Raw genomic sequence first — 8,785 nt, 5'->3', positions numbered from 1 at the left:
GTGAAGCCCAGCTGTTTCCTTCAGCAGTGGCTGATTCCTTCCTTAAACAACCCCTTCCTTTCCACCACAGAACAATTCTAGAAGGATCACAGTGGGTGAAGGCTATGGAGGCACTTTATACTGATGCAGCATTGCTCATGTGGATACCATGCAGCCAGTGCCATGCTGGGCCATAGGAACTTGACACTGATATTTGGGCTTCAGAGTGCAATGTCACAGGTCTCTCCTAAGGGGACATTCACTTCAGCTTCTTTCAATATCGCAACTCCTTTGCTGCCCTTAGTTCTTGTAACCAGGCTCCTAATTCCCACTTGTAGACTTCCAGAAACACCTGAAAGAGACCCAGAACCTGACTCCTGTGCCAGAAAGGTAAAGAACTCCCTTCTCTCCAGCCTCCTTCCAGTAGTGTGATGCCAGGGTCATTGAGCAGCTTCTATCTGGGGCAATCCTGTACCCTGGGGACAGGGGGATGCTAAGGCCCTGGGGCAAAGGTTGGATAGAAAGAGAACAGTGAGGCCTTGACAAAGGGAAGTGGAAGAGCCCTGGACACAGGTCTCTGCCTTGCCCTCCCCCCAGAACCCTGCTCTGGCTGCAACTAAGCCTCTATTCATTGTAGCCTGCCAATGACGCTCCCTGATCAAGATCTCGCTGCTGCTGTGTGCACAAGTCCACCCATCACAGCCCTGATGCCATCCAAGGAGCATGTGGATGCTCCAGCTCTGTCCCCAGTGGCCGCTGCCATCACTCCTCTCACTCAGCACTTTCTACCTCTGGCCTCCTCTCCATCACCAGGCTAGTCAGCACGCTGCTCAGATCCTGAGCGCTCATCCATGTCCCTCACTGCCTCTCAGCATCCAGAGCACCTGCTTGCCCTGGAAAGACATTCATCCCAGCCACTTGCATTTCCTCTACCCCTACCACATCCCCCCGATCCTGCCATGGTCCCACAACCCTCATGGGGCACTGAAGAGAGGCCAGTTCAGCTGCTCCGTCCTCAACAGCTGTCATATTTTAAGATCTTGGGGATCCCCTTTGGGAGAAATGCAGCCAGTTTTTCTGGGGTCTGCCCTCCCTGCACAGTGCATCCTTGGTTGCTGCTGCCTGGAGGGCCCAGGACTGTCCTGTTCCACACCTTCCCACCTTCTTATTTAACAAAATCTCAAATATTTGCATAGCTTGCATGCAGGATAAAATGTCCCTGCAGGGTTCCCAGGCTCAGGGCCCATCCTGTCTGGGACCCCGATCTCCACCCCAATACAAGTCCCCAACTCTTGGTCATGCCCAGACTCAAACCCACCCCCACTCCATTCCCAAATCCTGTCACAACTTTGTCTCTCAAAAGGGGCTGTGGAGCAGCTGGTTCTACATCCCACAATAACCCACAGTCTCCCACCCCAACTGAAATACAAGCCCCAGGAAAACCCTTGTGCAAGAAGCAACTGGAGTGGGCAGGGGCTGTCCCCTGAGGAATCCAAAGGTCTCAGGAGGCTGACAGCCACTACACTACCAGTCTTCTCCAGGACAAGTGTGCCACTGCCACACTTCCTCAGAGTTTTCCAGTCAGCCCTGAGCTCAGGGCAATATTGGAGCAGCACATCCAAAAGTGGATCACTGAACACCAGTGGGACCTGCTCTGCAGGATTCAGGAGTCTGCAGAACTAACACGGCCTTGGTGTGACTTGGTTCATTCTTGTCAAGCCAAGGGCAAGCCTTGGCCCTCACCTTTATCTGTGTCTACAGCTGAAGTCAGCAAGGATAAGCCTCAGCACTCTCCTTCATCCTTGTCTATGACAAAATCTTACTGCTTTTTATAGTTAAGTATGGCTACTTCCTAGGATTTACCTGTTTGGTCACGCCCTGCAGGACAGTGGAGGGCTACTTTTCCTTCTCGTAAGACACATGTCATTACTTCACCATATGTACGGTCGCAGTGAGAGATGCTACACCATGATCCTTCCAGCCTAAATTATAGAAATAAACTGGGCAATAAAAAAACAAAATGTAAAAATGAAGTTAATATAAAGAAATAAGCATTTGCAAAGACATCAGCAGAAGTAAGTGAATTCATAAAAAGTATAAAGATATAAGGCATACAGATTTCACATAAAGGCCCAAAATAATAGGCTTTTTACACTTCTAATATGATTAGTGGCCATTTTTTACAAAGAACATTCTATATTAAAACATTTTCTGCTGAAATTCAGCAAGGAAGAATTATGAAAAAGCAGAATGACAAGTTAATAAAGTCAATGAATCACACTAAAGTAACTCAGATATGGTGATAAAGTACACGCCTCATTTTTTGGAGACAACATCTCACTAACTGGCTAGGTTTCAAACTCTTGACCCTCCTGGTTCAGCCTCCCAAGTGCTTAAGGTACAGGCGTGTGCTACCGTGCCCCGTAAGCTCATATTATTGTTGAAGCATGGAAACACATCTAAATGGTGGCTGAACTGGTAAAAATAGGATATAGATTTTCCACCTAGAAGCAAACAGAAAGCTAGACAAAACCTTAAAAATAAGTTCTAAAACTGCATGTCTATCCTGTTCAGCTTGATATGAATAACATGCAAATGGATTCCATCCCAAAGCTCCTGTAACTGAGAAGCCTCTAGGACTGTCACAAGAAGAATTCCCAGGATCCCACTGGAGGTGGGGCTGGCTGCAGCTGAAGTACATGTACATCCATCTTCCATCCCTGGTGCCACTGTGAAGCTGTATGATCCTGGACAAACCATAATTTTCTAAGCCTCTGTGGCTTCATATATGTTAAACAGATATAAAACAAATGTGTTACACAACTGCCATAAGAGTGAAATGAGCTAACAATGAAGATATGCTGTAGGGATCAACTGAATGGAAGAGATGGCAGGCTCTTCCCAATGGTCCTCTCAGAGGAAAAGGAAAACTTGTGACACCACACCAGGGAAGAATGCTAGCAGTATTTAAGGTCAAAGCCATTTTTTCTTTATTTCCTATAAGCCATGCTGCTATGCAGTAGGTATTTATTTTTATCATCTTTTAACCTGACTGTTTAGAAGACAAAAATCTTTGAGCACTGTTCTTGATAATTTCCAAAGAGGGTGAGTGGGAGAGAACTTACTGCAAGCCTCCATGAATGCTTCAGGAAGGTACATGAAGCCACTTTCTTGTTTCAGACACTTTTAACAGCTAGCATGTTCGCCAGGTTGGTGCAGGTTGACCACTGTTTTTATGCTGTGCCTTAAAGAAAAAAGAACAATTAGTCATACCAGAAGATAGACTTAAAATGGAAAACAGTGTGCTCCCCATAATGTGAGCAACACCTCTACCTGAAGAACTGGTCAATGATGTGGTACTTCTGGAGGAGATCGGAGGATGGGCAAGCCATTGCCAGGATAGTGTCAGTGATCCTGCAGAGGGAGGAGGAACTGGTGAGAACCACAGAAACTAGATCATTTTACCTCAAAACACTGAGAGATGGACTTTTTTCTATGATTTCAATAGACCTGTGAGAACATTCTTAAATCTGGCTTCAATTTTATAACATGATTAGAGCTTTAAGAAATCTACCACCTCAAATACTTGAAAAACAATCTAGGACATATTGTATTTATGAACTCTGACAAATTGTCTCCAAAAACACTCAATAATTCTAGCAGACAATGGAGAAACCCCACCTGGTGGCACAACTAATTACAGGATCTTGATTAGTCAGCCAGTTGTTAGGAATGGAGGAAGGTCAAACCTAATAGCATTCTGGTTACTCTGTTGAGGTCAGCCAAAGCATTAAATGGGGATAATAATGCCTGACTCAGAGCTGCTGGGAGAATGCAGTATGATATAGATACAAAATCGAGCACAGATCTTGTCCTGTGGTTATGAATGAATATTGAATTATAACTTAGCAAAAACTATGGGCTCTGGAATAAGTCAGGCCTGGATTCAAATGTTGGCTTTTCCAGCTGTGACACACATTAGTTAATCTCTCTGGAACAGCAATATATGTCCACGTTTTTATGAGGATGAGTGATAATTTGAGAGCATCTGAGTTCAATCCTGGTACTCCCTTACTTAAAAAAGATAAAAAGAAAAAGAAAAGAAATAAAGAAAAAGAAAATCGTGCAGCCTCTTTAGCCATTAAAGCATACCCCCAAAAAAACCCCCATAAAATCACTGTTTTATGGTGATTAACAAACAAACATGAAATATTGATTTAAAAAATCAGGAAATAAATACCTGGACTGATACAATGTCCACTGTTGTAAGACTTCTCCTTCAGTTTAAATGTCTTGTCTCCAAAGAAATTTTAAAAGTGTTAACTTTATGTGAAGACTGCAAATTTCACTTAATTTGCAATTAAGCCAATTTTTATACAACTAAACAAAGAACTAACAATAAACTAAGATGAAACAGAAGACAAACATGGAGAGAGAAACAGATGAGTTGCAGCTGGACAGAGCACCAGATGCTATTGTGACATCTTGCCTTCCTGCTTCCAGTGAGCACATCAGCTAATAGATTTGGGTGTGGTGATATTAGTATACTAACTCCCCTGGTTTGCTAGAATTTGTATATCAATAAGCACATAAAAAGTCCTAAGGAAAGCAATGCCACTTAAAGAGATCAACACTGGACACTAATGGAAGCAATTTTAAACTGCAGTCTGCCACTATAAACAAATATAAAATGCAATAGTTCCTACAAACTAAAAACTATAATCTTGTCCAAAGCTTAATTACTCCTGCCTTTTAACATCTTTTTTAAAAATGGATTTAGTCCAGGGTCTATATAGGGTCTCACTATGTAGATTAGAGTCACAGTGATCCAAACAAAGTCTGGGGAAATTCAAGCATAAGGATGATTTCAAAAACATGAAAGCTTTGCTGTTAAGCAAATGAAAAGGCATTTGATAGATTCATCAGAGCAATAAGATAAATTACAGATCAGCTAGCTTAGTAGAGGCAATCACAATCCACTAAGAAGTGCAGCCATGGAGTAAGAACAAACTTCAACAACTACCACCACTTAGGTACAACTGGATCAGAGTACAAAGCAACAAACGTCCATGGCATTGTCTCACAAAACATAGTGATCAGCAGATAATCACTGGACTCTACTCTTCACAGGAGGTATGTGAATAATTGAGGGAGATGACTACATGGTAAGATACATCAAAAACATGGAGGAATAAAGGCCTGATAATACTGCTATTATCACAGGGTGACTGAGTTTGCTTGGGCACAGCCTGACCTCTGAGGAGTCACATCAAGAGGCTTGAAACTATGGAGAAAACAGACTTCATTAAGATGGTGCAGTCAAGTCTCTATAAAGGCAAAAAGCAAAAACAAGCCATCCTCAAAAAGAATTAAATAAATTAAAGAAAATGTTCAGTTGACAACAATTAGGGGATATGGAAAGAAACAGTGGTGTCATATATACACAAGAAAAAGACTAGTTGAGTGAACTGCCCATGAGAAGGTCCAAATATTGCATCCAAGAAAACAGCCAGAATTACTATGTCTGAAGAACAAAAATTCCATGTGTACTGAAGTAAATGAAGCTATGATGATGAAATTATCAATAAAAAGTATTTTAAAAGGCAAATGGAAACTCAGAAATTGAAAAGTATACAAACAATGAGAAACTGAACAGAAGACCTGAAGTTTCACAAAGAGGAATTAGAGAACAAAAGGCTGAAAGCAGACACAGTCCTCCTAGCACTCAAACTGTTTGCCAGCAGAGGTATTGTTCTCAGTAAAGGCTCACCTTAGTATGAATGCTGTCACTGGCAAACAAAGGATGTTATTTTAAAAAAAGAAATAAAATAGAATGTCGTAAATCTATGCATATCTGGAGATACCCAAAACTTTTACACAAGATGCTTCAAGGACTCTGCCCAATGAGGTCCAAGACAGCCAGATAACTCTGACCACAGACGTTTATTAACATCTTCCTGCTTAATTTCGCTTATCTTCTTTCCAATCTCTGTTAAAAGGCCCTGCAACTCTATGTTCCCTACAGAGGGCCGTAATGCCCTCAATCTGCCTGTATGACTTGGTATTAAACTGTCTGACTCATGGCTTTCACAAGCCCTCACAGTAATTCCCAGTACTAAAGTCTAGTGACTTGCTTTGAGTTCCTTATGGAGAACTTAGAGACATAGACATTACATATTCTGAAGAGGAGACAGAATAAAAAATGAAGGAAAGTTGAATAAAGGCTTCAAGAAATGCAGAACAGAACTTAGTGGACCAATATACATATAGCAAAGGTTAGTAGAGTACAAGTAGAGGCTACCGCTCCAGCTGTCAGCAGACCTTGGCATCATCCATGTGGCATTGGTTTTAGGCACTTACAGAATGCAAGAGTTCTGAATTTAAGAAGGGTTTCAACTTGATTTCAGAAGAAGCCCTGGGGAGGGCAGGCAGTGTACCCCTGAGAGGGTAGTGTGTGAAGCTGTGAGTGAGAACCCTATTCAGTGGAAACCCAAGTTTGGAAAAGCTGAGAATGTGGATCATCTAAGGGAAACTGCAAGGAGGGAGCAAAGCCAGCCTAAGAGGGAAGTCATGGAAGCCACCGCCAAGAGTGCCACAGGCGCTGAGCCACATGGAGTTCACAATTTGCCAGAGAGTGCTTCGGATGTCCCACATGGAATGGCAGGACTTAATGTTTGCCCTGCTGGATTTTGGATTTGTGTTGGTCCCAAAGCTTGGTATGCTCTGTGTATGTCTTTTGGAATGGTAATGTTTATCTTGTGCATTTGAGTGTTGCAGGTGTTTAAGTTTTCATTTGTACAAGGGCTCACAGCTAGGAATTTGGCTTGGATCTTGGAGGAGACTTGGGGCTTGGACTTTTCAGCAATGCTGAAACTGTTGAGATTTGACAACTCTTAGAGATGGACTATAATAGCTTTTGCATAAAGGGATTAGCATGAGTCTTTGGTGTTCCAGGGGTGAAATGTTATGGTTTGTGTACAGGTGTGCCTCCAAAGCCTCAGGCAGTCATGGGGCTTCATCTGGAGTTTGTGGCTGATTACTGTGGGTGTGGATGCTGCACCTGCCCTGGGGCAGGTAATTTGCATTACAATGTAAAATGGAAAGAGAAGCTAGCTGCTTGAGCTGCTGCTACTCTTTCCTTGCTCTGGCTCTTTGCCTCCACCATGAAATTTTGTTCATTGCCATGTGCTGCTCTGCCTTTGTTGGAGCCAGCTAAGTATGCACTGAAACCTCCACTAACTGTGAGGTGAATAAACCTTTCTTTCCTTCAAAAAAAAAAGTAGAGAACAGGTAGAAAAAATTATGAGAAGAGGGTTGGCAAATAAGTCAGTGGATAAAACACCTGCAAGCAGGTGCAGGGGCGGGGTTAAATCCCTGGGCCTGCCCTGCCAGCCTCACCCCTAGGCGCCCTGAGATGCCAATTGAGACTGCGTATTGTGTGCACACCTGTAATCCCAGCACTTGGTTAACTGTAAACACAAGAAGCACTAGGAATCCTATCTAGTAGTGAGATGCTGAACACCCTGTAGACCTTTCCTCAACATACAGAAAAAAATATGAGAAAAAATGATGAATTACAACACTCTTAATGCATCCCAGCATGGCAGTGCATGCCTGAGCTACAGCACTCAGGAAGGCCAAAGAAGGAGAATGGCCAAAGTTGAACCCAGCCTGGGCAACTTAGCAACATCGCAGAACATGCCCCAGAAATAAACACAAGTTGGGCTTTCAGTAAGAAAGCCCTAAGTTTAATTCCAAGTACTGTAGAAACATATAACTTTCTCTAATGTGATGAAAACATTTATCTACACATTTAACAAGTGCAAGAAGATCAAGATAGGATAAATACAGAAACTCACACCAACATATCAACATAAAAATGCTCCAAGACAAAAAGAAAAATGTACAAGTTAATGCAATAAGATATATATTTGATTTCTCATCGGAATGAAAAACAAATGGAGAGGCCTGACATATTAAAGTGCTAAAAATAAAACAATGTTAACTGAGAAGTTTATAGCCAAGAAGAAGGAGAAATAAATCCATTCTCAGAAAATAAAAGATTGGAAAGTTTGTTGCTAGCAGATGTGCCTTAATAAACAGTAAAAATACCTCTTCAGGTTGAAAGCAAGTCAGTGAAAACAGGAGTGAAAGATTGATAAGTTACAAAAGATAGTATAATATAAAAGTCAATAATTAAATAAGAGTATGAATGCTTAATTTTTTCTCCTTTCTTGCAGTAGGTGATTTAAAGAGCACTGCATAAAACAATGTACACTAACTACACTGTTGGGTGTAAAAGGAAGTCTTACAATTCAACAATAAAAAGATCAATAAGCCATATTTTAAAAGGACAAAGTGTTGAACATGCCTAGCCAAAACACATAAAAATGGACATTAAGCACACACACAAAAATGTTAAACACTACTAGTCAATAGAGAAATACAAATCAAAACCATTTAACTGGCAGAGTCTCAAAATGTTAGAGAGTTACCATGTGATCCAGCTACTTCATTCCCAGGTTTATGCTCAAGAGCAAGTAAAAAGAAAACAGCACGAAAAATGGATACAAATGTTCATAAGGGTATTATTTATAGGAGTCAAAAGTGCAAACAACCAATTGTACCTTAGCACAAATGGACAAATAAAATGTGGTACACTGATATGATGGAATATTATTCAGCAATAAAATGAAGCACTCATGATGGGGCTGGGGAGATGGCTCCATAGAATAAGAGCTTCCCTGACAAGCACAAGGGTCTGAGTTCAATCCCTGGTTCCACCAAAATAATGGTAATAATAATG

General features: G+C 41.7%; 2 long non-coding RNA genes across 2 annotated transcripts in view; one reads left to right on the top strand and one right to left on the bottom strand.

Annotated features, from left to right (window-relative positions):
- Positions 1–754, top strand: part of LOC111814525 — a 10,033-nt gene extending 9,279 nt beyond the window's left edge. The window contains exons 2-3 of the long non-coding RNA XR_002819487.1: positions 318–369; positions 617–754. This is a non-coding gene — a long non-coding RNA (uncharacterized LOC111814525). The remainder of the gene's footprint in view (positions 1–317; positions 370–616) is intronic.
- Positions 755–3,313: 2,559 nt separating this feature from the next.
- The window catches only part of LOC111814530, a 25,565-nt gene continuing 20,093 nt past the window's right edge, over positions 3,314–8,785 (bottom strand). The window contains exons 2-3 of the long non-coding RNA XR_002819496.1: positions 4,220–4,276; positions 3,314–3,393 (exon numbers count right to left, since the gene is read on the bottom strand). This is a non-coding gene — a long non-coding RNA (uncharacterized LOC111814530). The remainder of the gene's footprint in view (positions 3,394–4,219; positions 4,277–8,785) is intronic.

This window comes from Octodon degus, unplaced genomic scaffold (assembly GCF_000260255.1).
Source record: "Octodon degus isolate 3935 unplaced genomic scaffold, OctDeg1.0 scaffold00346, whole genome shotgun sequence".
Lineage (NCBI taxonomy): Eukaryota > Metazoa > Chordata > Mammalia > Rodentia > Octodontidae > Octodon > Octodon degus.
Note: the sequence above shows the minus strand (reverse complement) of the source record. Positions and strands in the feature narration are given on the sequence as shown.